At 49.3% G+C, this 27975-nt stretch overlaps 1 long non-coding RNA gene across 1 annotated transcript in view; it reads right to left on the bottom strand.

The window, feature by feature from the left end:
- Positions 1 to 6876: 6876 nt before the first annotated feature.
- LOC125944953 (uncharacterized) overlaps positions 6877 to 27975 on the bottom strand; it is a 70650-nt gene continuing 49551 nt past the window's right edge. Inside the window, exon 3 of the long non-coding RNA XR_007466648.1 lies at positions 6877 to 6887. This is a non-coding gene — a long non-coding RNA (uncharacterized LOC125944953). The remainder of the gene's footprint in view (positions 6888 to 27975) is intronic.

The following is a 27975-nucleotide window of genomic DNA, read 5'->3' as shown; positions in this document are numbered from 1 at the left end:
AAGAAGAGGAAGAACGAGCTGGTCTCGCGCTGTGGAGGGGCGGGGGGCTCGAGCCCCAGGGCCACCCCGTAGTCGGCGCCTATGCCGGTGGACCAGTAGGGTTACAGAATGGATACCAAGAGAAGGGAAGCGCAGTCGTCTTTCTCTCTCACTTGCAGTCTTTCCTGTATTCTCCTTTCTTCCTCTTATTTCCGACTTTGCAGGCAGCAAGGGTTAACCTGGTGTATTCTATCCAGCCTAAGATATTTATATTAGGTTATAGTAGCTACGTACAGCTGGCGTCTGCGTCTCCTTCGGGTCTCGTAGCGTCCCCTTGTTGGGCTCGGTGGTGGGCGGCTGGCGTAGCTGCCGAAAACAAAAAGTATTTATGGCTTTAAGTACCTTTCCCCGACTGCCTGATCGCCCTCTTTCGAAAAGAGGGCGTACCGATGAAGCTCATTTTTTTTGTCCAACGCAAAGAATCCTTCCCACGCTACCATGTTATACATAGCAAATGCGCCGAAAAGACAGTCAGAACCCTTTCACCTTTCACCGTTGCAAAAGTTCTCACAGACGTGCTGGGTCCCGGATACAAAATCACTAAAATGGCCAGCGGCGACCTACTGCTTGAAGTTCACGACAAACTACAGCATGAAAAGATTTCAAATCTCCTTGCTTTTTGTGGTGATGAAATCACGGTAACCCCTCATCGCTCAATGAACACATCAAGAGGTGTGGTATCCGATGATGACCTCATGAATCTGAGCGAAGAAGAACCAGTTGAAGGATGGAAGGAATAGGATGTTATCAAAGTACAAAGAATAATGATCAAACGTGACAACAAAGAAATTCGTACAAAACATCTCATTCTCACCTTTGCGACGAGTTTACTGCCAGACTCTCTCGAAACTGGTTACACAGAGACACGAGTAAGACTCTGCTTTCCAAATCCACGCAGATGTTTCAAATGTCAGAGATTTGGCCATGGCTCACAAAGCTGCCGCCGCCGGCTTACTTGCGCAAAATGTGGCAAACAAGAACACGCTTCCGACAACTGTACTGACACGCTCCACTGCGCAAACTGCGACGGTGAGATTGCCTGTTATTCCCGATCATGCCCTACGTGGAAGAAGTAAAAAGACATCATTACCTTGAAAGTGAAAGAGAACATCTCATTTCAAGAAGCGCGGAAACGTGTTTCCTTCCTACATACCGCAGGGTATGCTGGTGCAGCGCGAAAGGGGGCAACGCTGCAGCAGACTCTGGCATCAGCCCGGCCCACAAAGACTGTGGCCGCAGCTGTGCCACCAGCCCCCCAGGCGACAGAAGCCAGCCACTGCTGCGCCGTCTTTGAAGGAGGGCCCATCGACCTCTGGGTTGGTGGCCTCCAAGGCTCTGCTTTTCGAGGCAAGGCCTACCCCGAAACTACCCCGCTCGAGTGAGCGGAAGTCCAGTGGCTCCCAGGAGTCGATGGACACAACTCCAAGCCAGACGGTGCAGTCAGCGCCTCGGGAGCGGCGCGATTCTCGCGGACGCTCCAAGACAAACAAACCACGGATTACGGGGCCTGGAAAGGCTTCGTAAGCCAACTTGAACCCTCTTGACACACAGCCCAAAAACACAATCAATATGGATACACAAATATTACACTGGAGTGTGAGAGGTCTTATGCACAACCTCGATGGCATTAAAGAACTTCTACACAAATACAATCCAAAGTGCTGTGTGTAGAGGAGACACACCTAAAACCAACACAAAGTAACTTCCTCAGCAAATACACCATTTTCCGAAAAGATCGAGATGAAGCACGCGCCTCTTCAGGTGGCGTCGCCATTATAGTGAACAAAGATGTTGCTTGTCAGCAGTTACTTCTCCGAACTCCTCTTGAGGCACTCGCAGTCCGAGCGGTGCTCTTTCAGAAGTTTGTCACTATAAGTTCCCTTTACATCCCTCCGAATTACCCACTTTCCAGATCAGAGTTTTTAAGCTTCATCGCTGAACTTCTCCAACCATATATCGTTGTTGGAGATCTAAATGCCCATAGCAGCCTGTGGGGTGATTCTCGTTGTGACGCGAGAGGACGCTTAATTGAAAACTTTCTTTTCTCCACAGATGCGTGCTTGCTAAATAAAAAAGAGCCCACATTTTACAGCGTGGCACGCAATACATACTCATCTATAGATTTAAGCATAGCATCAAGTACACTCATGCCATATCTGGAGTGGGACGTCATTAAAAACCTATACGGGAGTGACCACTTCCCGATCGTTTTAACATTAAGAAAAAGTGAAGAAAACTCTCCTCATGTTCCCCAGTGGAAGATTGATTCTGCCGACTGGAAGCAATACAGAGAGCTCACCCACCTAACATAGGCCCCGCAGGGGCGTCTGCGTCAGCAGGCGTTTGGTGTGTTGCGACACCACGGACCCGAGCACATGAGGGTTGGCCCCTCCCGCGTGTAGCCGTGCGCGGCTTAGCCGTGTACGGGGAAAATAGGATCCTGGAGGTTGAGCCGATGCCAGGTGTTTGGACCTTTACGGCCCCTCGGTGGAGGCAACACACCTCTTTGGCCTCCGCTTCACGTAGACGGCACCCCCGGACTGACCCACCCGGGGGAAAACGGTAGTTGCCTTTTCCTGTCTCTCTCTCTCCAATCTTCGCCTATCCCTCTCACCTTCAATCTTTCCTGTCTTCTTCTCTCTTCCATTTACTTCCAACATTCCTGGCAGCAAGGGTTAACCTTGTGTGTTATGATCTACCTTGATTATAACATATGCGGTTATAGTAACAATGTACAGTTGGCATGGCAGTGCTTGCTTCATAACAATCTCTGCCGTGTCCCCTCGTTGGGCTCGGTGGTGGGTGACTGGCATTGATACCGAACAAACAACTCATTCCATGGGACCCTCGAAACCCTTCTCACCTGATCGTCCCCCGAAAAGGGGGCGCACCGACGCAACCTTTGAATTCTTTTTGAAGAAACGAGACACATTCCCTAAGTATCATGTGATTCACTGTGAAAACACTGATAAAAAAGCAACAAACATTTCACCCTTCTTGGTGTCAAAATGTCTCACGGAGGTAATTGGAAGTGGCTACAAAGCCACCAAGATGGCAAGTGGGGACCTTCTGATTGAAGTAAAAGACAAGATGCAGTGCGAGAAACTAACAAACCTGGTGGCATTTGGCGATAAAACCATATCTGTTAGTCCACACCGAACAATGAACACCGTCAAGGTGTGGTTTCAGACGACGACCTCATGGATTTGACTGATGAAGAACTCCTGAATGGATGGAAAGAAGAAAATGTTATAAATGTACAACGCATAAAAATCAGGCGCGATAACAAAGAACTACCAACCAAACACATAGTACTTACTTTTGGCTCTAGCACACTCCCGGATGCAATAGAAACAGGCTACCTCAAACTGCGTGTTAGACCCTACATTCCAAATCCACGACGCTGCTACAAGTGTCAGAGGTTTGGTCATGCCTCTCAAAGCTGCCGAGGACGACTAACTTGTGCGAAATGTGCCTACAAAAGATCACTCTGCTGATGACTGTACTGCTGAGGCCCATTGCGCGAACTGCGATGGCAGCCACCCTGCATATTCCAGATCTTGCGTAGCCTGGAAGAAAGAAAAGGAGATCATTACTATCAAAGTCAAAGAAAATATCAGTTTCCGGGAAGCACGACAGCGTCTTTCACCTGCATTTTCGATGAAAACTTCTTTTGCCGAAGTGGTGCAACAGGGGGCAGCACCACGACGGACCCCGGCGGTCGCCCAAGGCACGCGCAGCGTATTGAGGCGACTTCCACCTGCCCCCATGGTGGGAGCAGCTGAGGCTGCCCTGCCTCCCTCGAAATCGGCCGCACCAGAGGCCTCTACTAGCGCTGGCAGCAGCCATCGCAGCTCAGAGGCTAAGGAGGTTCCATCGGCCTCCGGGCTGGTGAGGCCACAGCCTTCGTCCCTCGAGGCGAAGGCTACACGACGTACACATCGCTCGTTAGAGCGAGTGTCCAGCGCTTCACAAGAGGCTATGGACACTACCCCAAGCAAGGTGGTGCAACCAGCACCTAAAGAGCGGCCAAACTCTTTGGACCGCTCTAGAAAAGACAAAACCAAAATTACAGGGCCGCAAACGGCTCTGTAATCTAAGGCAACACTTCCTTTTTTACACACAGCACCAATTTACTTTCATTATGGATACACAAATCATTCAATGGAACGTCAGAGGCCTTATTAGGAACCTCGACGATGTCCAAGAACTTCTTTACCAACACAATCCAAAAGTGCTGTGTGTACAGGAAACGCACTTAAAATCGAAACATACAAATTTTCTCCGACAGTATGTTACGTTTCGTAAAGATAGCGATGATGCTCTCGCATCATCAGGCGGTGTTGCCATTGTAATTCACAAAAGCATAGCATGTCAACGTTTGCAGCTACAAACGCCCCTTGAAGCAGTGGCAGTTCGACTTGTCCTTCTGAACAAACTCATCACCATTTGCTCGCTTTACATACCCCCACATTACCACTTACACAAACATGAATTTCAGTCCTTTATAGACGAATTGCCAGAACCTTATCTTGTTCTTGGCGATTTCAATGCACACAGCAGTCTGTGGGGCGACTCTCGTATCGATGCGCGAGGCCGTCTTGTTGAACAATTTCTTTTTTCCTCTGGTGCGTGTCTCCTGAATAAGAAGGAACCTACATTTTACTGTATCGCAAATAGAACCTTTTCTTCTATTGATCGTAGCATAGCTTCCCCGTCTCTATTTTCAGAACTTGAATGGGAAGTTATAAAAAACCCTTATGGGAGCGACCATTTCCCAGTACTGCTGAGAGCAACAAGACAATACGAGTCTCCACCACATGCCCCCCCCGGTGGAAGGTCGATGCAGCGGTCTGGGATAAATTCCAAACTCTTACCAGTAAACTCTCGTGGGCAGACATTTCATCGCTCGGAATTGATGGTGCCGTCGAGTATTTTACTAAATTCATAATTGATGCAGCCTCTAAGTGTATTCCCCAAACAAGTGGACTTTCCTAGCAAACGTCGTGTTCCGTGGTGGAATGAACAATGCCGGAATGCACGTAGGCAGCAGAACAAAGCATGGAGGCAGCTTCGCGATTATCCTACTGCTGAAAACCTTGTAAATTTCAAGAAAATCAAATCCCAAGGTAGGAGAACACGCAGACAAGCCAGGAGAGACAGCTGGAAAACATTTTTATCAAGTATCAACTCGTACACGGATGAGGCCAAGGTTTGGAGCAGGGTCAATAGAGTAAGAGGACGACAAACACATCCACCTCCCCTGGTACACACGCAGGGAGACAGCCTTGAGGACCAAGCGAACCATCTGGGTGCACATTTTGAACCTGTGTCCAGTTCCTCACACTATTCACCAGAATTTATAAGATATAAATCAGCTATAGAAAAACAAAAAATAGACCGAAAGAGCACTGGGAACGAGCCATATAACCTACCTTTCTCCCTAGCAGAGCTGCATGCATCACTCACCTGTTGCAAGCAATCTGCCCCAGGCCCTGACCGTATACTATATGACATGTTGAAAAACCTACCCTCTGAAACGAAGAAAACCCTTCTCTGTCTCTATAATTCTATATGGACCTCCGGCGAGATCCCCTCTGCCTGGAAAGAGGCCATAGTGATCCCCATTCTGAAGCAGGGCAAGGATCCATCGTCCGTATCGAGTTACAGGCCCATAGCTCTAACAAGCTGCCTCTGCAAGGTCTTCGAGAAGATGATAGACCGCCGTCTGATACATTTCCTAGAATCAAACAAGCTCCTTGACCCATACCAGTGCGGTTTTCGCGAGGGTCGATCCACCACTGACCATCTGATACGTATTGAGGCACAGATACGTGAAGCTTTTGTTCACAAACAATTCTTCCTTTCTGTTTTCCTCGACATGGAAAAGCATACGACACCACGTGGCGGTTCGGAATACTGAGAGACCTCTCCCACTTTGGTATACGTGGTAATATGTTAAATGTGATTGAAAGTTATCTGCTGAATCGCACATTCCGTGTTCGAGTTGGCAATGCATTATCACGGCCTTTCGTGCAGGAAACCGGAGTACCACAGGGTGGGGTGCTCAGTTGCACTCTCTTCATTATAAAAATGAATTCCTTGCGTCTATGCATCCCACGCAACATGTTTTATTCAACGTACGTCGATGATATACAGATTGGATTTAAATCATGCAACCTTGCAATCTGTGAGCGGCAGGTTCAACTTGGTCTGAACAAGGTGGCTAAATGGGCAGACGAGAATGGGTTCTGCCTAAATCCACAAAAGAGCGCCTGCGTCCTTTTTTCTAGAAAGAGAGGACTGTACCCCGACCCCGACATTGACCTGCAAGGACAGCGTCTACCTGTAAAAACGGAACATAAATTCTTAGGCATAATTCTTGACACTAAGCTAACATTCATACCACACCTAAAACATCTAAAAAACAAGTGCATGAAAACAATGAATATTTTAAAAGTGTTGTCACGCACTACATGGGGTAGTGGACAGAAAGTGTCTGTTAAATTTGTATAAAAGCCTCATACGAACACGCCTAGACTACGGGGCCATAATTTACCAGTCAGCCACCCCAACCGCGTTGAAGATGCTGGACCCCATCCACCATCTAGGTATTCGCCTGTCTACAGGTGCCTTTAGGACAAGCCCTGTAGAAAGCCTTTACGTGGAATCCAATGAGTGGTCCCTCCACTTCCAGAGGACCTACACAGCTTTCATGTATTTTCTTAGAGTGAATGCAAACAGTGAACATCCCTCATATTCCACCGTAAATGATTTGTCCAGCTCCCACCTCTTTCATAACCGACCTGCAGTAAGAGAGCCCTTCTCGTTGCGTGTGAGAAGTCTGGCTGAGGAAATGGATGTCCCACTCTTTGAACATCGTCTAATGACACCCACTATACAGGTCTCACCGTGGCAGTGGCAGATTGTCGACTGTGATTTGTCCTTTTTACATGTTACGAAGCACGCCCCGGTTGCACACATTCGAATGCATTTCCTCGAACTGCAGCATAAATACTCCTGTCCGGAATTTTACACCGATGCATCAAAGTCTCATGCTGGCGTCTCTTATGCAGCGGTTGGCCCATCATTTTCAGATGCCGACGCCCTGCACCCCCAAACGAGCATTTTCACAGCAGAGGCTTGTGCAATACTGTCGGCTCTTAAACATATCAAAGAATCGAAAATACCAAAAGCAATTATCTACACAGACTCGCTGAGCGTAGTAAAAGCTTTAAAATCTCTTAAAAGGCACAAAAATCCAGTAATAGTATCGCTTTATTCAATAATATGCAATATATATGCGTCTGGGCAGCATGTTATGGTGTGCTGGGTGCCAGGACACCGAGACATCGAGGGAAATGTACTGGCAGACCAGATTGCCACATCCATCGACGCAAAAGCTGGAAACACATCCATGCCCGTCCCTGTTCCCGATATGAAGCCATATCTACGTAAGAGACTTCGAGCCCACTGGCAACGTTTGTGGGACGCCCAGAGTCTAAACAAACTTCATTTAATTAAGCCTCGCTTAGGGAACTGGCCATCCACCACGAAATCTAGAAGAAATGATGTCCTATTCTGTAGGCTCAGAATAGGACACACTTACGGCACGCACAATTACTTGTTGTCTGGAGGCGAACCCCCGACCTGTACTAGATGTGGGGAGGTACTTACTGTACTTCACATCCTAGTGCAGTGTCCTCTAATAGAACCTGAAAGAAAGAAACACTTTGTTCAAGCCTATAGAGAGAACATACCCCTTCACCCAGCGATGTTTTTAGCTAATGACCCGGTATTTCAGCACGACTCAGTTTTAGCCTTTTAAACGACATCGACATTTTGCAAGTTCTTCGCCCGAGAGATTCGTAGCAGGGTCCTCTTTCAGAGGACGCTGCTGCGACAGCATATTGAAATGCACTCTCCTCCAGGCTCTTGCTTCTAAGGGTCTCTGTGAGGCAGTAGTGCCTTGTATCGCTCACAGCTTTTTTATACCATATTCATTGCGCCCTATCACATCATTGTCATGATCTATAATTTGTATTTTACGCACCTTTAGTGCGCAGATGTTTTAGACCCTATACAGCCACTACCCATCTACTTATCGCAATGTCATGGACATACCATTGTCAATCAGTACACCACTGCCTGGCGCTCTTTGTGCCATAGCTGGCCTTGCCCAGTAAAACAACATAATCATATCTCCACACCCATATTTACATCAACCTAACTCATATTGGAGTGACATCCGTAATCGCTGGCGTAGATCGACGCTGGGATATTCATGTCCGGTCCGTCCCTATGGGCTCGTGTTTTAGCTGCATATCATGCCAGAAACTGTGGACATAGGGCTAGCAATTTGCGCAAACGACCCCCGCAGGGGCGTCTGCCGTCACGCAGGCCGTTTGGTGCTGTTGCCGACACCACGTACCCGAGCACATGAGGGTTGGACCCTCCCGCCGTGGTAACCGTGCGCTGGCTTAGCCGTGTCCGGGGAAAAAGGGGATCCTGGGGGTTGAGCCGAATGCGGGATGCTTGGACCTTTATGGCCCCTCGGCGGAGGCAACACACCTCTTTGGCCTCGCTTCACGTAGACGGCACCCCCGGCTGACCCACCCGGGGGAAATCGGTAGTTGCCTCTTCCTGTCCCCCTCTCCAATCTGCGTCTTTCCCTCTTTCTTTCAATCTTTCCTGTCTTCTCCTCTCTTCTATTTACTTCCGACTTTCCAGGCAGCGAGGGTTAACCTTGTGTGGTACAACCAACCTTGGCTGTACATATTTGGTTATAGCGGAACGTACAGTTGGCGTCTGCATGACTTGCTTCCTATATGTCCTGCGGCGTCCCCTTGTTGGGCTCCATGGTGGGCGGCTGGCGTTTCTGCCGAAATTTAGATATACCTATGGATCGTGCTTTCCCCAAACTCCCTGATCGCCCCCAGAAACGGGGGCGCACCGAAGATGTCTTCAAGTTTTTTGGCCACCAAATAGAGAATTTCCCGCGCTACCATGTAGTACACAGTGAAAGACCAGAGAAGACTGTGAGGATTATCTCACCGTTCCTCGTTTCCAAATGTATGACAGAATCTATAGGCCCAGGCTACAAAGCAACTAAGTTGGCCAGCGGTGACCTCCTCTTGGAGCTCCGCGACAAAAAACAGTATGAAAGCTGCCTAAACTAGTCTCTTTCGGACAAATCCCAGTTACGGTCACCCCTCACCGTACCATGAACACCATCCGTGGTGTAATCTCAGACGATGACATGATGGAGCTCACTGAGGAAGAACTTTTGGAAGGACTCAAAGAACAGAACGTGGTTAACGTAAAGCGAATTAAGATGAGGCGCGATGGAAAGGAAATTCAAACAAAACATGTTATTCTTACCTTTGGTTCTAGTGTGCTACCCGAGACCATTGAGGCCGGGTATGTCAAGATCCGTGTCAGGCCATACGTGCCTAACCCGCTCCGATGTTTTAAGTGCCAGCGATTCGGGCACAGTTCACAGAACTGCCGAGGCCGTCAGACTTGTGCAAAATGCAGTGCCAATGAACACCTTTCTGGAGCGTGTCAAAACACTCTCCACTGCGTGAACTGTGATGGGGAGCACGCCGCATATTCACGGTCCTGCCCATCCTGGAAGAAGGAAAAGGAAATCGTCACAATCAAAGTCAAAGAAAATATTTCGTTCAAAGAGGCACGCAGGCGGGTATCATACCTGCCAAAGAACACCTTTGCCGAAGTGGCGCGTCAGGGGGCAGCGTCAGCAACGGCTTCCGGCGGCTGTCCGGCCCACACACAGTGAGCCGGCAGTGACGCCATCCGCCCCCTCGGCGGCTGCAGCTAGCGCTGCTCCGCCAACTCACAAGAAGGGGCCATCGACCTCCGGGCTGGTGGCCTCCAGGGCCTCGTCCCTCGAGGCGAGGCCTTCTCGTCAAACCAACCGCTCGCAAGAGCGCGTGTCCAGCGCCTCACAAGAGGCGATGGACACAACAACCGGCCAGACGGCGCCACCAGCGCCTCAGGAGCGGCGAGAATCTCGCGATCGCTCCAAAAAAGAAAAAGCCCGCATCACAGGGCCCGACAAGGGCTCTGTAGCTTAAGTTAGTCTCCTATACCACAGCACAAAAAACACTTTCAACATGATACACAAATAATACAGTGGAACGTCAGAGGACTCCTCCACAACCTCGATGACGTTCAAGAAATCCTACACAAGTTTAATCCGAAGGTGCTGTGTGTTCAGGAGACACACCTTAAATCTACACAATGCAACTTCCTCCGTCAATACGCCATCTTTCGCAAAGACCGCGATGACACCGTCGTGTCATCCGGCGGTGTTGCTATCGTAGGTGACAGAGGTGTGCCTGTCAGAACTGAAACTTCGTACGCCCTAGAGGCAGTTGCTGTCCGAGGGGTATTGTTTGACAGGCCTAGTCACTGTTAGCTCTATATACATCCCTCCTAATTATCATCTTAATAAAACTGAATTTCAGAACTACATAGATCAACTTCCGGCACCATACATAGTTGTCGGAGATTTAAACTGCACATAACACATTGTGGGGAGACTCTCGTTGCGATGCGAGAGGACGCCTGATTGAAAACTTTCTCTTTTCTTCAGGAGCATGTTTACTTAATAAGACAGAGCCAACTTACTACAGCATGGCGCACAACACATACTCCTCCATAGATTTAAGTATCGTGTCGAGTACACTGATTCCGTACCTGGAGTGGTCAGTTGTGAAGAACCCTTTTGGGAGCGACCACTTCCCAATCATGTTAAAACTGACAAAACAAGATCTATGTTCCCCACACATTCCCCGATGGAAGGTTGACTCGGCTAACTGGGAACGTTTCCAAGAACAAACGTATTTAAGCAGGGATGATATTGCCTCTTTAAATATAGACGATGCTGTAGCATATATAACGGGCTTTATAATTGAGACTGCCACAACATGCATCCGTCAAACTAACGGACTGGCTAATAAACGTCGTATCCCGTGGTGGAACGAAGAATGCAAGGAAGCACGGAAAAATCAAAACAAAGCTTGGGGACGACTTCGCGACTCTCCAACCGCCGAAAACTTGATTAGTTTCAAACAAATAAAGTCCCAGGCTAGAAGAACACGTCGACGTGCTAAAAGGGAGAGTTGGGAGAAGTACATCTCCAGTATAAATTCTTACACGGATGAGACGAAAGTGTGGAATCGAGTAAATAAATTAAAAGGCCGGGAGGTACACCCACTCCCCTTAGTAAGTACTCAAGGAGAGAGCCTGGAAGATCAGGCTGGTTGTCTGGGCGAACACTTTCAATATATCTCCAGTGCGTCCCACTAGACACAAGCATTTCTGAGAGTTAAAGAACGCGAAGAGCGACAGCCCCTAAAACGTAAAGGTTCATCGAGTGAGGCCTACAACTATCCATTCACTTTAACTAAACTTAAAGCATCCCTCGCTTGCTGCAATAACTCGGCGCCAGGCGGTGATCGTGTCATGTATGAAATGATTAAGTACCTGAATCCTGAAGCGCTGAAAACACTCCTGTATCTTTTCAATGTCATGTGGGCGCATGGATATATCCCGTCCTCGTGGAAGGAAGCTATAGTCATTCCCGTGCTTAAACAAGGCAAAGACCCGTCCCTAGCCAGCAGCTACAGGCCAATAGCGCTAACAAGCTGTCTGTGCAAACTATTTGAAAAATGATCAACAGGCGCTAATCTGTTTCCTTGAAAATAACAAATTACTAGACCCCTTCCAATGTGGTTTCAGGGAAGGTATGTCCACAACAGACCACCTTGTTCGCATTGAGTCTTATATCAGAGACGCTTTTATACATAAGCAGTTCTGTCTTTCAGTGTTCTCGACCTAGAAAAAGCTTACGACACGACATGGCGCTACGGCATTCTCCGAGATCTCTCTGCGATGGGTGTCCGTGGCAACATGTTAAAACACAATTGAAAGTTACCTATCGAATCGCACATTCCGCGTAAGAGTGGGTAACGCTCTTTCTAAGTCATTCACCCAAGAGACCGGTGTGCCACAAGGGGGCGTGCTTAGTTGCACACTATTTATCGTAAAAATGAGTTCCCTGCACACAGTCATCCCACGCACTATGTTTTATTCTGTTTATATCGATGATGTGCAGATAGCCTTCAAGTCATGCAATATTGCCATCTGCGAACGACAAGTGCAGCTTGTAATAAACAAATTGTCCAAATGGGCAGATGAAATGGTTTTAAGGTAAATCCCCAGAAGAGCACTTGCGTACTCTTTACTAACAAGAGAGGCGTAACGCCAGTCCCAAGTATTGCAATCAAAGGAGATGCGCTCTCTGTGAGCAGCGAGCATAAGTTTCTAGGCATTGTTTTAGATTCGAAGCTTACATTTATTCCTCATATTAAGTATCTAGGGCAAAATGCCTGAAGACAATGAACCTTTTAAAGCTTCTGTCGCGTACGACTTGGGGTAGTGATCGATCGAAGTGTTTGCTTAACTTGTATAAAAGTCTTATCCTCTCACGCCTTGATTACGGATCTATAATTTACAATTCAGCAACGCCCAGTGCATTAAAATACTAGACCCCGTCCACCACCTGGGTATCCGTCTCGCGACCGGTGCTTTCAGGACAAGTCCAATCCAGAGCTGTACGTAGAGTCGAATCAGTGGTCGCTTCATCTCCAGCGGTCATACAACAGTTTCACGTATTTTCTGAAAGTACAAGCAAACATTAAACATCCTTCTTACTCAACTATAAATGACAAGACCGCTGCCACACTCTTCCATAATCGACCTGCAGCAAGAAAGCCGTTCTCCTTGCGTGTGAGGAATCTTAGTGAGGAAATGGGTGTTGCGCTGCTTGAACAACGTCCTATGGCTCCAGCGAAACTGTTGCCGCCGTGGCACTGGCAACTCATAGAGTGTGACACATCGTTCCTGGAGGTCACTAAACACGCGCCAGAGGCACACATTAAAATGCATTTCTTAGAACTCCAATCTAAATACTCGTGTACACAGCTTTACACAGATGCTTCCAAGTCACATGCCGGGGTATCTTATGCAGCCGTCGGCCCATCCTTTTCGGAATCCGGTGTACTCCACCCGGAAACGAGTATCTTTACGGCTGAGGCCTATGCACTATTGTCGGCTGTGAATCATATAAGGGCATCAAAACTTCAAAAAGCAATTATATTTACAGACTCCCTAAGCGTGGTGAAAGCTCTGATGTCACTCTGCAAAAACAAAAATCCTGTACTTACTGAGCTCTATTCCAGTTTATGCATAGCGTATATATCTAACCAGCATGTGACTATATGCTGGGTGCCTGGCCATAGAGGCATTGAGGGTAATGTGCTAGCAGACCAGTTGGCCACATCAACTACATCGCAAGCTATTAATCCTGCGGCTACTGTTCCTGCAACAGACTTGAAGCCTTTCTTGCGAAAGAAGCTACGAAGCCACTGGCAACACTTGTGGGACGCTGAAACAAATAATAAGCTTCACTTAATTAAGCCACAGTTAGGTTTCTGGTCACCCGCAACGAAAACACGACGAACTGATGTCCTGTTCTGTCGTCTAAGAATAGGACACACATATGGTACTCACAATTTTTTGTTGAATGGAAATGAACCTCCAACCTGTGGTAGATGGCCCTTGTGTTCAGGCTCGTTAGGCGTACTTCTGCCATTACTGCCTTAAACACTGTCTTACGTTCATCTCTTCATCGCAGCAGGCGTTTGGCAGCGTGATTTGCGACACCACGGACCCAGCACAGGAGGGTTGGACCCTCCCGCGTGTATCGTGCGCGGCTTAGCCGTGTCCGGGAAAGGGGATCCTGGGGTTGAGCCGATGTCGGGTGTTTTGGAGCCTTTACGGAGCCCTCGGCGGAGGCAACACATCCCTTTGGCCCTCGGCTTCACGTAGACGCACCCCCGGACTGACCCACCCGGGGGAAACCGGTGGTCGCCTTTTCCTGTCCCCCTCTCCAACCTTTTGCTTTCCTATCTCCTTTCTTTTACTCTCCTATCATCTCTTCTCTTCCGTCACTTCCTAATTTTCACAGGCGGCTTGGGTTAACCTTGTGTATGTGCCCTCTCTTGGGTATCTTATATTGGGTTATAGCAGCAATGCACGGCTGGCGTCTGCAGCCTTACACGTTAAGTGCTGCAGCGTCCCCTAGTTGGGCTCCGTGGTGGGTGGCCGCCATTGCCGCCGAAATAAACGATAATAACATGGGAACACCTGCATTTCCCCGTCTACTTGATCGTCACCCTCACAAGAGGGGACGCACCGATGAAATATTAAGCCTTTTCAAACCTAAAGAAATTTTTCCTCGTTTCCAAGTTGTACATAGTGAAAAAACAGAAAAACCAGCTAGAACCCTATCCCCTTTCCTAGTTGCAAAAGGCCTGACTGAAGCACTTGGCCCTGGCTATAAGGTCACCAAAATGGCGAGCGGGGACCTCCTCCTTGAGATCCGTGATAAAGAGCAACACAGTAAAATAAACAAGCTTGTGACATTTGGAGACATTCCTGTTACCGTTTCACCTCATCGGTCTATGAATACAGCACGAGGAGTAGTGTCTGATGCAGATCTTATCGACTTGTCCGAAACCGAACTATTGGAAGGCTGGAAAGAACAAAATGTAACCAACGTACAGCGCATCATTATCAGACGAGACAACAAAGAAATTCCTACAAAACACCTGATTCTGACCTTTGCCACTTGCGATCTGCCACAAACCATAGAAACCGGATACACAAAGATAGCTGTCAGACCATACGTACCTAATCCAAGACGATGTTTCCAATGTCAACGATTTGGCCACGGCTCGCAGAGCTGCCGTGGTCGACTCACATGTGCGAAATGTGGAACCCAAGGCCATTCCTCAGACAACTGTGAAGCGACACCTCACTGTGTAAACTGTGATGGTGAGCATCCAGCTTACTCCCGGTCTTGTCCGAACTGGAAAAAAGAAAAAGAAATCATCACTCTCAAAGTCCGTGAAAACATATCGTTTAAGGAAGCACGCAAAAGGTGCTCACCATTCCACACGACCACTTACGCTGATGCGGCGCGTCAAGGGGCAGCGTCGCAGCGGCTATTGCCACCTGCCCAGCCCGCGCGCAGCGAGCTGTCGCTTGTGGCTCCTGCCCCTAGGGTGGAAGTAGCGAAGTCTACTCCACCCAACCAGCAAACAGGCCCGGTTACCCTAGGGTTGCCGGCACCACAACAGCCCTCGGTAGCAGCCTGCGCTACGCGTAGCGAACCGGCAGGACCGCCAGCAGCGCCCACGGTGGGTGCAGTCAAGGCTGCCTCACCCTCTCCGGCCCCTGCTGCCGCTGGCAACAGCCGGCGCAGCTCAGGCCCAAAGGCAGCCCCATCAACCTCCGGGCTGGTGGGCGCAAAGGTCTCGTCCTTCGCGGCGAGACTTTCTCGCGAAATTTCTCGCTCGCAAGAGCGCGTGTCCAGCGCCTCACATGAGTCAATGGACACTACACCCATCCCGACGGCGCATCAAGCGCCTAAGGAGCGGCGAGGCTCCCTCGACCGCTTCAAAAAGGACAAATCCCGCGTTACAGGGCCTGGAAAAGGTTCTGTAATCTAAGGCAACACTTCCTTTTTGTACACACAGCACCAATTTTACTTTCAGTATGGATATACAAATCATACAGTGGAACGTCCGAGGCATTCTTAGGAACCTCGATGATGTGCAAGAAATTCTCCACGAACACAATCCAAAAGTGCTGTGTGTACAGGAAACTCACTTAAAATCGGAACATGCAAACTTTCTTCGACAGTATGTTACGTTTCGTAAAGACCGCGATGATGCTCTTGCATCTTCAGGCGGTGTTGCCATTATAATTCAGAAAAGCATAGCGTGTCAACGTTTACCGCTGCAAACGCCCCTCGAAGCAGTGGCAGTTCGACTTGTTCTCTTAAACAAACTCGTCACCATTTGCTCGCTTTACATACCCCCACATTACCGCTTACACAAACATGAATTCCAGTCCCTAATAGACGAATTGCCAGAACCTTATCTTGTTCTTGGGGATCTGAATGCACACAGCGGACTGTGGGGCGACTCTCGCACCGATGCTCGAGGCCGTCTAATTGAAGGCTTTCTTTTCTCATCCGGTGCATGTCTGCTAAACAAAAAAGAACCTACATATTATTGTCTTGCAAACAAAACTTTTTCTTCTATAGATCTCAGCATAGCTTCTCCATCCATATTTCCTGAACTTGAATGGGAAGTTATAAAAAACCCTTACGGGAGCGACCATTTCCCCATACTGCTGAGAACACCAAGACAATACGAATCTCCACCACACGCTCCCCGGTGGAAGGTCGATGCAGCGGACTGGGAGAAATTCCAAAAACTTACCAGTACGCTCTCGTGGGCTGACATTTCATCACTCGGAATTGACGGTGCCGTCGAATATTTTACTAATTTCATAATTGATGCAGCTTTTAAATGTATTCCCCAAACAAGTGGACTTTCTAGCAAACGCCGTGTCCCGTGGTGGAATGAACAATGCCGGAACGCACGTAGGCAGCAGAACAAAGCATGGAGGCAGCTTCGCGATTTTCCTACTACTGAAAACCTCGTCAATTTCAAGAAAACAAAGTCCCAAGGTAGGAGAACGCGCAGACAAGCCAGAAGAGACAGCTGGCAAAAATTCTTATCAAGCATCAATTCGTACACGGATGAGGCCAAGGTTTGGAACAGGGTCAATAGAGTAAGAGGGCGACAAACACATCCGCCTCCCCTGGTACACACGCAGGGAGACAGCCTGGAGGACCAAGCGAACCATCTGGGTGCACATTTTGAACATGTGTCCAGTTCATCACACTATTCTCCAGCATTTACAACATACAAATCAGCAATAGAAAAACAAAAACTGGACCGAAAGAGCACTGGGAACGAGCCATATAACCTACCTTTCTCCCTAGCAGAGCTGCAAGCATCACTCACCTGTTGCAACCAATCTGCCCCAGGCTCTGACCGCATACTCTACGAAATGTTGAAAAACCTGTCCTCTGAAACAAAGAAAACCCTTCTCTGCCTGTACAACTCTATATGGACCTCCGGCGAGATCCCCTCTGCCTGGAAAGAGGCCATAGTAATCCCTATCCTGAAGCAGGGCAAGGATCCATCGTCCGTATCGAGTTATCGGCCCATAGCTCTAACAAGCTGCATCTGCAAAGTCTTTGAGAAGATGATAAACCGCCGTCTGATACATTTCCTAGAATCAAACAAGCTGCTTGACCCATACCAGTGTGGATTCCGCGACGGCCGATGCACCACTGACCATCTGATACGCCTAGAGGCTCAGATTCGCGAGGCTTTTGTCCACAAGCAATTCTTCCTGTCTGTTTTCCTTGATATGGAAAAAGCATATGACACCACGTGGCGATTCGGAATACTAAGAGACCTCGCACACTTTGGAATACGTGGCATTATGCTGAATATCATTGAAAGTTATCTGTCCAACCGCACATTCCGTGTTCGTGTGGGTAATGCCCTATCAAGGCCATATGTGCAGGAAACTGGAGTACCACAGGGTGGTGTGCTCAGTTGCACCCTTTTTATCATAAAAATGAACTCTCTGCGTCTGTACATCCCACGCAACATATTTTATTCAGTATATGTCGACGATGTACAGATAGGCTTCACATCATGTAACCTTGCAATCTGTGAGCGGCAGGTTCAGCTTGGACTGAACAAACTGTCTAAGTGGGCAGACGAGAATGGTTTTCGGCTTAACCCACAAAAGTCCACATGCGTCCTCTTCTCCAGAAAGAGAGGTCTGCACCCTGATCCCAACATCGAGATACAGGGTGAGGGTCTACCTGTAAAAACTGAACACAAATTCCTAGGCCTAATTCTGGACGCGAAGTTAACGTTTATCCCACATCTAAAGTATTTAAGAAACAAGTGCCTGAAGACAATGAGCATCTTGAAAGTGTTGTCTCGCACTACGTGGGGTAGTGACACAAGATGTCTATTGAATCTATATAAGAGCCTCATTCGATCACGTATAGACTACGGTTCCATTATATATCACTCCGCGACGCCGAGCGCCTTGAAAATGTTAGACCCAGTCCACCATCAGGGTATCCGCCTCTCTACGGGTGCGTTCAGAACAAGCCCCGTAGAAAGCCTTTATGCCGAATCAAATGAATGGTCGCTACATCTACAGAGAACTTACTTATCCTTTGTATATTTCCTAAAAGTGAACTCAAACAATACGCACCCTGCCTACACAACTATAAACGATCTGTCCAGTGCCCAAACCTTTCTGAACCGCCCTTCCGTGAGAAAGCCCTACGCAATGCGAGTGAGAATTCTTGCCGAAGAAATGGATGTGTCGCTCCATGAGCACGATGTCATGCCCCCTCCTGTAGAGCTGCCGCCATGGCAGTGGCAGCTGATTGACTGTGATCTGTCCTTCATTGAGGTCACAAAGCATGCGCCGGTCGCACATATCCGTATGCACTTCCTCGAATTGCAGCACACATACTCTTGTCCAGAATATTTTACTGACGCTTCAAAGTCACACGCTGGCGTGTCTTACGCGGCGGTCGGTCCGTCCTTTTCTGCTGCGGGAGTTCTACACCCAAACACAACCATCTTTACAGCGGAGGCCTACGCCATCCTGGTGGCGGTTAAACACATCAAACAGCTAGACATACGCAAGGCAGTCATTTACACTGACTCTTTGAGTGTGTTGAAATGTTTAACCACTTCAAGTAGGCACAGAAACCCCATAATTATAACTCTTTATTCCACCATTTGCGCCGCGTATGCATCCAAGCAGCAAATTGTGCTCTGCTGGGTGCCAGGGCACCGCGAGATCGAAGGGAATGAGTTGGCCGACAAGCTAGCCACATCAGTTCATACAGACGCTGCCACTTCACCCATAGCCGTTCCTGTAATGGACCTAAAACCCTTTATTAAGAAAAAGGTCAGGGCCTACTGGCAACGTCTGTGGGACAGAGAAACGGGCAACAAATTACACACCATCAAGCCTCATCTCGCTCATTGGCCACCAGAATCAAAGACACGCCGCACACAGGTTACACTTTGCAGACTCAGGATAGGACACACATACAGTACACACGCATACTTATTGTCCGGTGGCGATCCCCCTGTCTGTGATGAATGTGGCGAGCCACTCAGTGTACTTCACGTCCTCCTCCAATGCCCTGAACTGGAGCCTCATAGGAAAAGACATTTTCCATTACCATTACGGCAGAATGTACCATTGCATCCCTGTATGTTTTTGGGCAATGAACCTATTTTTAAATACCAAGCCATCATCGCCTTTTTAAAAGATATACAGAACTTTCGTGTTATATACCCAGGTGACTTGTAGCACGGCCTCTCTGGAGAGGCCGCTGCTGCGGTATTTTATTAAAGAAAGCACGTGCCTCGTAGTCTTTGGCCACAAAGGCCTTCGGCAGGCGTCGTGCTACTCTACATGTTTAGTTTTAGTACCATGACCACTTCTCATCTATTCACCACTCACAGGTCATCCCACACGTCACTGCCATAATTATATTCTATATATGTTTTACGCTTCTATACCGCGATTTGTTCTTAGGCCCCTTTACAGCCACATCGCATCCTATCATCGGAGCTCACTGATCATGGCAAACATATCTTTCATTGTCTTGGCGCTCTTTGGCCACATTTGGCCCTTGCGCCACGAAACACCAAATATCATCATCATCATCAACTAACAAACACTGGCATGGCGCTCTTTGGCCATACCTGGCCCTTGCGCCACTAAACCACACACATTCATTCATTCATTCTCCTGGCGTTCGTCGGCGTGTCCCGGCTGTAGCCGGCGTCGAGATGCAGCATGTCTCATCTCGATGCCGGCTACAGCCGGAGCACGCCGACGAACGCCAGATACGTCGACCGCGCCTCGCACTGTGGCGAGGGTAACTTACGAGAAGTTGGTAACCTCGCTGAGCGGTGACATCACGCCTCGCACCAGCTGTGCGAGGCCAATGCCTCCCAAAGTTTGTTTTTTTAGGAGGCATTGGCGACGCGTTGCTAAGAACGCGCGGTGGCGTCATCGCCAGGCGCAGTTTTTTTTGTTAGCACTACGCGGCCTAACCAAGAGCTTTAAATAGTTCCGCTGTTAAAAGGGAACACCGCTGCAAGATCTGATTAGAGGACCTACGATGTTCCTCTGACGACCGAACACCGTAAGTCATATAATCGTACCTTGCACCGTGTTTTTTTAATGCGAAGCATTTCTTTCTGGCGGCTGTGTCCGTCCCTCCCGCGGCGTCCCACACCCCCACAGCGCATGCGCCCCCCCCTCTCCTTTCCTACGCTCCCCCCTTTCTCTCCTCTAGGAATCCTGTACAGAGCGGCGCCCGCGTGCCACACCCCCACAGCGCATGCGCGTCCCCTCCCCCTTTCTCTCCTCTCCTACGCTCCCCCCTTTCTCTCCTCTAGGAATCCGGAGCGGCGCACACGACAGGTCGTGCGACAGCTGCATACTCCGCTGGGGGCGCCACGGTAGTTCCGTGGTATGAAAATGAGGGAGCGCGCGCGCCTCATTCTCTCTCCTGTGCAGCGCCGCGATGAACGCTCGGGCCGCTGCCGCGAAACCATCTCCCGCTCAAGCTACCATCTCCCCGCTGCTTCGCATTCACACATGGTTCCCTTTACCGGGAGATGGAGTAATTTTTTTTTCTAACAGCTTGACTAAGGTTAGCTGGGACACCTCATATAGCTAAGTGTAGATCATTTAGCCCAACTAGTCCTGTAGCAAGTTTCTTTGTGCCACGGTGCTCCTCCTAGGTGACGTGGTCGTTCCTGTTGTCCACCTACGTGCCGTCCACCATGGTGGTGGTCGTCTCCTGGATCGCCTTCTGGATGGACGTCGGCGCGGCCGCCTGCCGAGTCACGCTGGGCGTCGCCTGCCTGCTCATGCTGGTCGCGCAGGTTGGCCACAACCGCATCGCCAGTCCGCACGCCACCCAGCTGCAGCCTGGCGACGTCTGGTTCTTCGTCAGTGCCGTCGCCGTCTTCTGCAGCCTCCTGGAGTTCGTGGTGGCCCACGCCGCCTACCGCGACCAGGCCAGGGCGCAGAGCGTCGGCGTGACTGGCGCGTCGGCGTCGGCCGTGGCTGAGCCCCGCTACCGCGTCTACCGCAAGCCGCCCACCATGAGCACACTGACGATCGTGTGTGACGCGGCGAGTCAGACGGAGCGCTCCTACCGTGCCTACCGCGCCAACGAGCTGGACGTGCTCGCGAGGGTCATCTTCCCCATCGCGTTCGTGCTCGTGGCGTCCATATATTTCCTGTGGTACGCGGCGTCGTACGAGTGAGCGGAGACGAGCGGGAATTTCTTGTCTTCTGTTGTGTTTTATGGACAGGCGTGGACATACGCATCGCCTGCGGCGTCCGGACACGTGTGCTTAAACACTGCAAAAATATTGAACTTTATAATTTCTTTCTTTTGTATTAGTTAATTGTGTTAAAGCATTATTGCGTTACAAGGCTCATACCTTATACATAGTCGCCGCACTTTGTGTATGCACGTTAACAACTGTAGGATCGGTATCCTATGTGGTGGGAAGCTCAAATACGATAATTTTTTTGTCTTCGTGTTCCGGTGTTTTCGTTTCCTTTTTTATTCAACCTGTTCCTAATGAAAACGTACTGTCATTTTCAGGCTTCTCGAGCAAGCTCTAGTCGATCAGACTGATAGGCGCATGTTAGGCAATGCTCTGTGATTCGTCTAAGATGTCCGACACGATCGTCGTTCTGGTTTTATGCGCACTATTGTTCATATAGTACTGCAGAACTGTGTTATTATTTTGAAACTATGACGTCATATTCATTGAGAACACATCCATTGGAAATAAAAGTGACCTGCTGGCTAAAGTGGCATAAAAGCATTTTAACAGCGTGCTACACGTTTACGGTAGGCCATGCATGCACTATCTTCACAAACGACGCAGAACACGCCTCTACGTGCATGGTCATTATCTTCGAGCAGCCTCGCTTTATTTTGTCTGGTTTAGAGTGCGATGTGTTTTTTATGTGAAAGTGTCAAATAACTCATAGAGCGAAAAGGCCGGCGTCTGTAGCAGTGAAACGGCACCTAAATTCCCATTGGCTGCGACGCCACGTCACGAGCGCGCCTCGACGGAGTTCCCATTGGTTGCAGTGTTGCGTGATGGGAGACCGCATCGCCGCGACACCACGTCACCCTCACTCTCGGAAGCCTGTGTTATCCGCGCGTTCCTTGTCCGCGCAATCTCTCGTATGCGTTCTAAATGCGGCTTGTTATGTGCAGCCAAATCAAAACGTGCCAATCGTCTCAATGCGCTCGCTTGCCCGCGATTTCATAACTCCAAGGGCTGCTCAGAGGCGTTCAGTTGGACTATAATGCTTTCTTATTCAAAACTCATAAGAAGTGCTTAGGTTTGCTGGGATTTTTTTATCAGCTGTTTTATCTAATTGTGGAGCGCCATTTACATCGAGGTATCGATCTAGATGCTCATCACTACTCGCAGTAGCTGAGGTTTATACTTGTTTCCCACAATCGCTCACCAGACGATTCTCGGCAATTCCCAACTCCATACCTACACGGATTCACAATGGCTCTTTCTCAAACTACACTCCGAGTGCACGCAAACACAAGCTTTCCTCGTCAGTCGTGCAGGAACACGCTTCTCACGCCAGCTTGTAGTTATTAACTCGTTTTAATAACTCATTATTTATTTTTATCTCCTTACCACTTGCCACACGCCCTCTCTGCATCCACTGTGACGGAAACCCTCGACAGACCTCGCGTCGTCTCGCAGTGCCACCTACTCCCACAGCCCGCAACACACAGCTAAGCTCTCTCAAGTCACTAACGCTAGCGCCTACCTCGATAAAGCGCACCTGGAAGAATGTATTGGGGCAGGCTTTCGTGCATGCTACCAGCAAGAGCTTGCCATAAGGGCCCCCAGTAGGCGTTACTCACATAATGCGTAAAATTGTCTTATACATTGTGATTGCATATATACATTGCTCGTCAGCAAGTGGTCTATACATCAACGTTGCTGGACTAGGTACTGGTGGACGGAGTGAAATGTCATTCGGCACAAACCAAGGCAAATTTCGCCGCTTACGTAGACCAACGTTACTAGACAGCGTAGACCAACGTTACTGAACTAGGTACATAGTCTAGTAACGTTGACGTAGACCACTTGCAGACTAGCAATGTATATATGCAATCACAATGTATAAGACATAGTCTACGTAAGCGGCGAAATTTGCCTTGGTTTGTGCCGAATGACGTTTTACTGCGTCCATCACTTTGTGATGATGATGATAAAAATGTATTTATTGTAGGATGGGCTCGAAGGCCTATTATGTGGAATAGGAAGGGGAGAGGGAAGGAGAAATTAGAGCCGTCCTAGAAGCTGCGTGTCCTTGGCGAAACACAAGAGCGAGTTCAGAATGGTCCTGTCGGAATCAGCCATCCAGTTACCGGCCTAATCCACTCCTCGTAGGACGACACTTGCACCGCCCTCAGGTGGTGCTCCCGCTGCTTAGCGTACCGCTGGCGCTCCCAAAAACAAATGGGCTGTGGATGGTCGCGTGGCCACGCCGCAGTCAGGGACACCTGTGCAGCTCCTGGGGGGCTTCTTCGTCCTCAGAGGCTGTCGAGGGGCCAGGTTCCTGCGACGGAAGGGAGTCGGGAGAAGGGAAAGGAAGGCGTCTCTCCCGGCGTGGCTGGTACTGCCGCCACCGCTCTAGTACGTCCGGTGTGAGGACGAAGCCGGGACGGAGCCTATGCAGTAGCACCTGCCCCGACCTGGGAAGACCACGCGATTCCAAGGCCGCCCTCCAGAGTTTGCTATCAGTACTACGCCGCGGACCCCACGAAGGACTTGTCGCGGACACACACGAAATTTACCATCAGGGCAGTTGACAAAGGACATGACATCGTCTTTCAATGGCTGCCAAGTCACTGTGGTATCTTTGGAAACGAGCAAGTGGACGCAGCCGCTCGATCTTCACATCATCATCATCAGCAGCAGCCTATATTTTATGTCCACTGCAGGATGAAGGCCTCTCCCTGCGATCTCCAATTACCCCTGTCTTGTGCTAGCGTATTCCAATTTGCGCCTGCAAATTGTCCTAACTTCATCATCCCATCTGGTTTTCTGCTGACCTCTACTGCGCTTCCCTTCTCTTTGTATCCATTCTGTAACCCTAATGGTCCACCGGTTATCCATCCTACGCATTACATGACCTGCCCAGCTCCATTTCTTCCGCTTAATGTCAACTAGAATATCGGCTATCCCCGTTTGTTCTCTGATCCACACCGCTCTCTTCCTGTCTCTTAACGTTAGTCCTAAGATTTTTCGTTCCATCGCTCTTTGTGTGGTCCTTAACTTGTTCTCGAGCTTCTTTGCTAACCTCCAAGTTTCTGCCCATATGTTAGCCCGGTAGAATGCACCGGTAGATCTTCACATACCAGTGCGATTGCGTCGCTATCCCTATGTCCAGAACAGACGCAGCACGAAAGCTCCGTGTGCTTGCTCGCGAGCTTACGTTAGCCCACTGGAATTCACGGACTTTAAAAACCAGCGCCTCTATTCCCTGGATCCTAATCTGAAGCTCCGCCTTCCACATGGCTTACCACGACGGGAGGTAACTCTCATTTGTCGCCTAAGACTTCGAGTAGCTTTTACCAACGCGTACTCCTACCTTATCGGAATGGACACAAGTCCAGATTGTGAACTTGCGGGTGCAAAGAGACGATAGCACATCTTCTGTGTGATTGTCGTCGTTTTACTGCACAAAGGAAAGTCCTCAGAACCACGCTCCACAAGATAGACAGCCGTCCCCCTTACGGAAGCCAGAATTCTTGGTCCCTGGTCCCAGCCGACGTCGGAACGAAGTGCTTTAGAAGCGCTAGTACGCTTTTAAAGGAAACAGGATTCGTGGAAAACTATAGAATTTGGCGGACTGATGTGTTTTTTTTTCTTTTTAATCTTCTCTTGTTTTCTAATCTTTCTGCCCTTACCCCATCCCCCTGTGCAGAGTAGCCAACCGGACACTAACCTGGTAACTTCTCTGCTTTTCGCCTCTTATTTTCCTTCCCTTCCTTCCCTTCTTCCCCACGCGAAGTGGGTTGGGTCTGGCGGGACACTCGCACGGAGTTCCCTCTTGCATCGGTTGCGCTACTCTCAGAGCTTTGTCTGGGTCAGTGGCGCACCGACGGGGGGGGGGAGGGGGTTATAACCCCCCCCCCCCCTGAGGCCGACCTAACCCCCCCCCCTTTTGTTTAACCCCTTTTCTTTCCTTGCGCATTTGAGTACTGTAACTAAGATGTAAGACGTGCAATCGTCTGCACACTCGCAAAAAGCGCATTTTTTTGACAATTTCCCGTGAAGAAATTGAAGTTAGTGCTGCTTAGATGGTATTGAAAGTGGTGGCGTGGAGCAGAGGTAGAACACCCGACTTCAAGTCTGAAGGTCGTAAGTTCGAATCCTGCTCCAGTCCACTACACTTTCAGGCATGGAGTGGTGCCTGACACCGGCAAAAAAAATATTGCCGAGAGCTAGTGGGGCTATACTATAGTCCAGGTGCAACCAAACTAGGCAGCCGCACTAAGCTTCATCAAAGTCACTCCCTCACCAGAACAGGAATTGGCCTCCCTGGTGCTATGTTCGGCCACTACCTCCCTTATGACTCCGAAGACAGGGGTAATTGGAGATCGCAGGGAGAGGCCTTCGTCCTGCAGTGGACATAAATATAGGCTGATGATGATGAGATGGTATTGGCAAACTGTCAACTCCCCCCCCCCCCCCTTGGCAGAGATCCTGGGTGCGCTACTGGTCTGGGTCATACGGTGGTCCTTTTGTCGCTCTATTTGTGCTGGTGCTGAGGGTCTCTGAATGATCCCGGGGGATGACGCGGTTGGAAAGAAGGGCGCGCGTCGCCTCATGGGCTCTCTCATTCCCCTCGATGCCCTGGTGACCAGGGACCCAATGAAGTGTTGCAGTAACCCCGCGGACCACCGCACGCCTGAAGGCCTGTTTGACCAGAAGAACTTCTGATGAGGCTGTGTGGCTAGACTTGCAAGCATGCAGCGCATATTGGGAGTCTGTGTATATATCGATGTGTTTTGCATGCGTGTTGCTTGAGACCTGGTCTACTGCCCAGCCTATCGCCCGGAGTTCAAGTTCCGTTGGGTCGTCGGCATCAGCAGTTATGAACGTAGAATGTGTCGCACAAGAACCGACTACGTGGTAGGCGACTGCTCCCTCACTGGTGCGTGGGTCCAAAGCTGTGTCAGTCTACACTTGTTCTTGGCTTGGGGGTGAATCTGCCAGACTCTGCCTATGACGCACAGCAAATGCTGCCCGACGGTGCGCATGTTGTGCGCCCATGTTTCGGGGCGTTGGTGTAGTGTCGACGACAGCAATGTCATCCCAAGGTGGAATTTCTGATGGCAGTTGGGGTAAAGTTATGTCCTTTCCCATGTAGGCCAGTAGTGCCCTGCCTTGTCAGGTGTGCTTCAGGCGCTCCTCGTGGCCTGCCATCACTTTATAAAGTGGGCATCAAGCACTTAACTATCATTGGCCACGCGAATCTCCGTCTCGTTCACTTAATTGAACGAATTGATATACGGGCGACATACTTGCGGCCTGGTGTCTGTGGCCCCGGTCTCGATTAAAAGCAACGCAACATGTTCAAGGCGTTTCTTATTTCAATTTTAAATTCGATTGTTTGTCCTGTGGCATAAAACGTTTGGTGCGTGCAAGCATATACATGTATAGTTGGTTTTGTCCGATGAAAGCTAACAAGAATCTGTGGTGCGGACCATAGATCCACAGATGGTGGTCAGCTGGCCGACTTGGCTGTAGCCCCACTTTTGACAAGTAGTGGCGCCTTGACTGCTGTCCGGGACACTTTCACGATAGGTGCGGTAGATCTGCGAGGGCAGCTGGGCGAGGCCAGAAGGGACAGGTCGATCCCAGAATGGATCGGCTCCCGAGTTCTTTGCTGGTTAGAGACGCCGACGAGGTTTGGAATAGCCTATGTTTCGTGCCTAGCGTTTCTCGCTGAAGCCGTGACTGGCTACGTGGATACGGGAAAGAGAAACTTAGTTGTTGAAAAAAAAGAGATAGTTTTGTTTTTCAATGCCTTTACTTTTAAGAGTGACTTTTTTTTAAGGTACTTGGCAGACCCATCCTTGTGGCTTGTGGCCTTCCAAACTTTTAACGCTAATTGGCAATTGCATTTGTGGGGCGGGACAATGGTCCTACCGCTCCTTTTCTTTGTCTGTTTGAGCTATATTAATCCGGACGATATCATGTCCCTCAGACTGGGCTGACATCAGGATTTTTTTGTTTCCCTGCCTTTTAATCCCCTTTCCTCTAGAAAAGACGTAACAGTTAAAGTTCCAGTGTGTAACATGAAAAAAAAAAGTTTGGTTCCCGGCTACACCTGCATTTTCTTAACTCTTTTTAAAACATTCCCGCCTGAGCCTCCATGTGCAGAGTATACGGCCCTGTACAAGGGCACCGGAAACACCGCTTCACAAACATCCTTGTACATTTTTCCCCCTTTTAATGCTACTCAAATACTCCATCGAAAAACGTTGCTTAGAAATTTGAGACTTACAACAATTTCTCTGAAGAACCACGAACGCCACCTGAAATATTGCGTCGTCACCACAAAATCATGCTCCCCCCCGAGTCTTTGTTGACACACCGTCCGCAGGAATGGGTCTCTAACATCTCGGAAAAATAAGAACCTTTTTTATAATCTGTCGCCCAAACAAAGTCCCAGTCCTAAACCACCGGCCATCACCTGCCGAAACAGTTCGTGCGCTGCACCTCTCCCAACTGGGCGCCCAACAAAGAAGCAAGAACCGTTGCACGTTTGCTGCACACC

This window comes from Dermacentor silvarum, chromosome 4, assembly GCF_013339745.2.
Source record: "Dermacentor silvarum isolate Dsil-2018 chromosome 4, BIME_Dsil_1.4, whole genome shotgun sequence".
Classification (NCBI taxonomy): domain Eukaryota; kingdom Metazoa; phylum Arthropoda; class Arachnida; order Ixodida; family Ixodidae; genus Dermacentor; species Dermacentor silvarum.
Note: the sequence above shows the minus strand (reverse complement) of the source record. Positions and strands in the feature narration are given on the sequence as shown.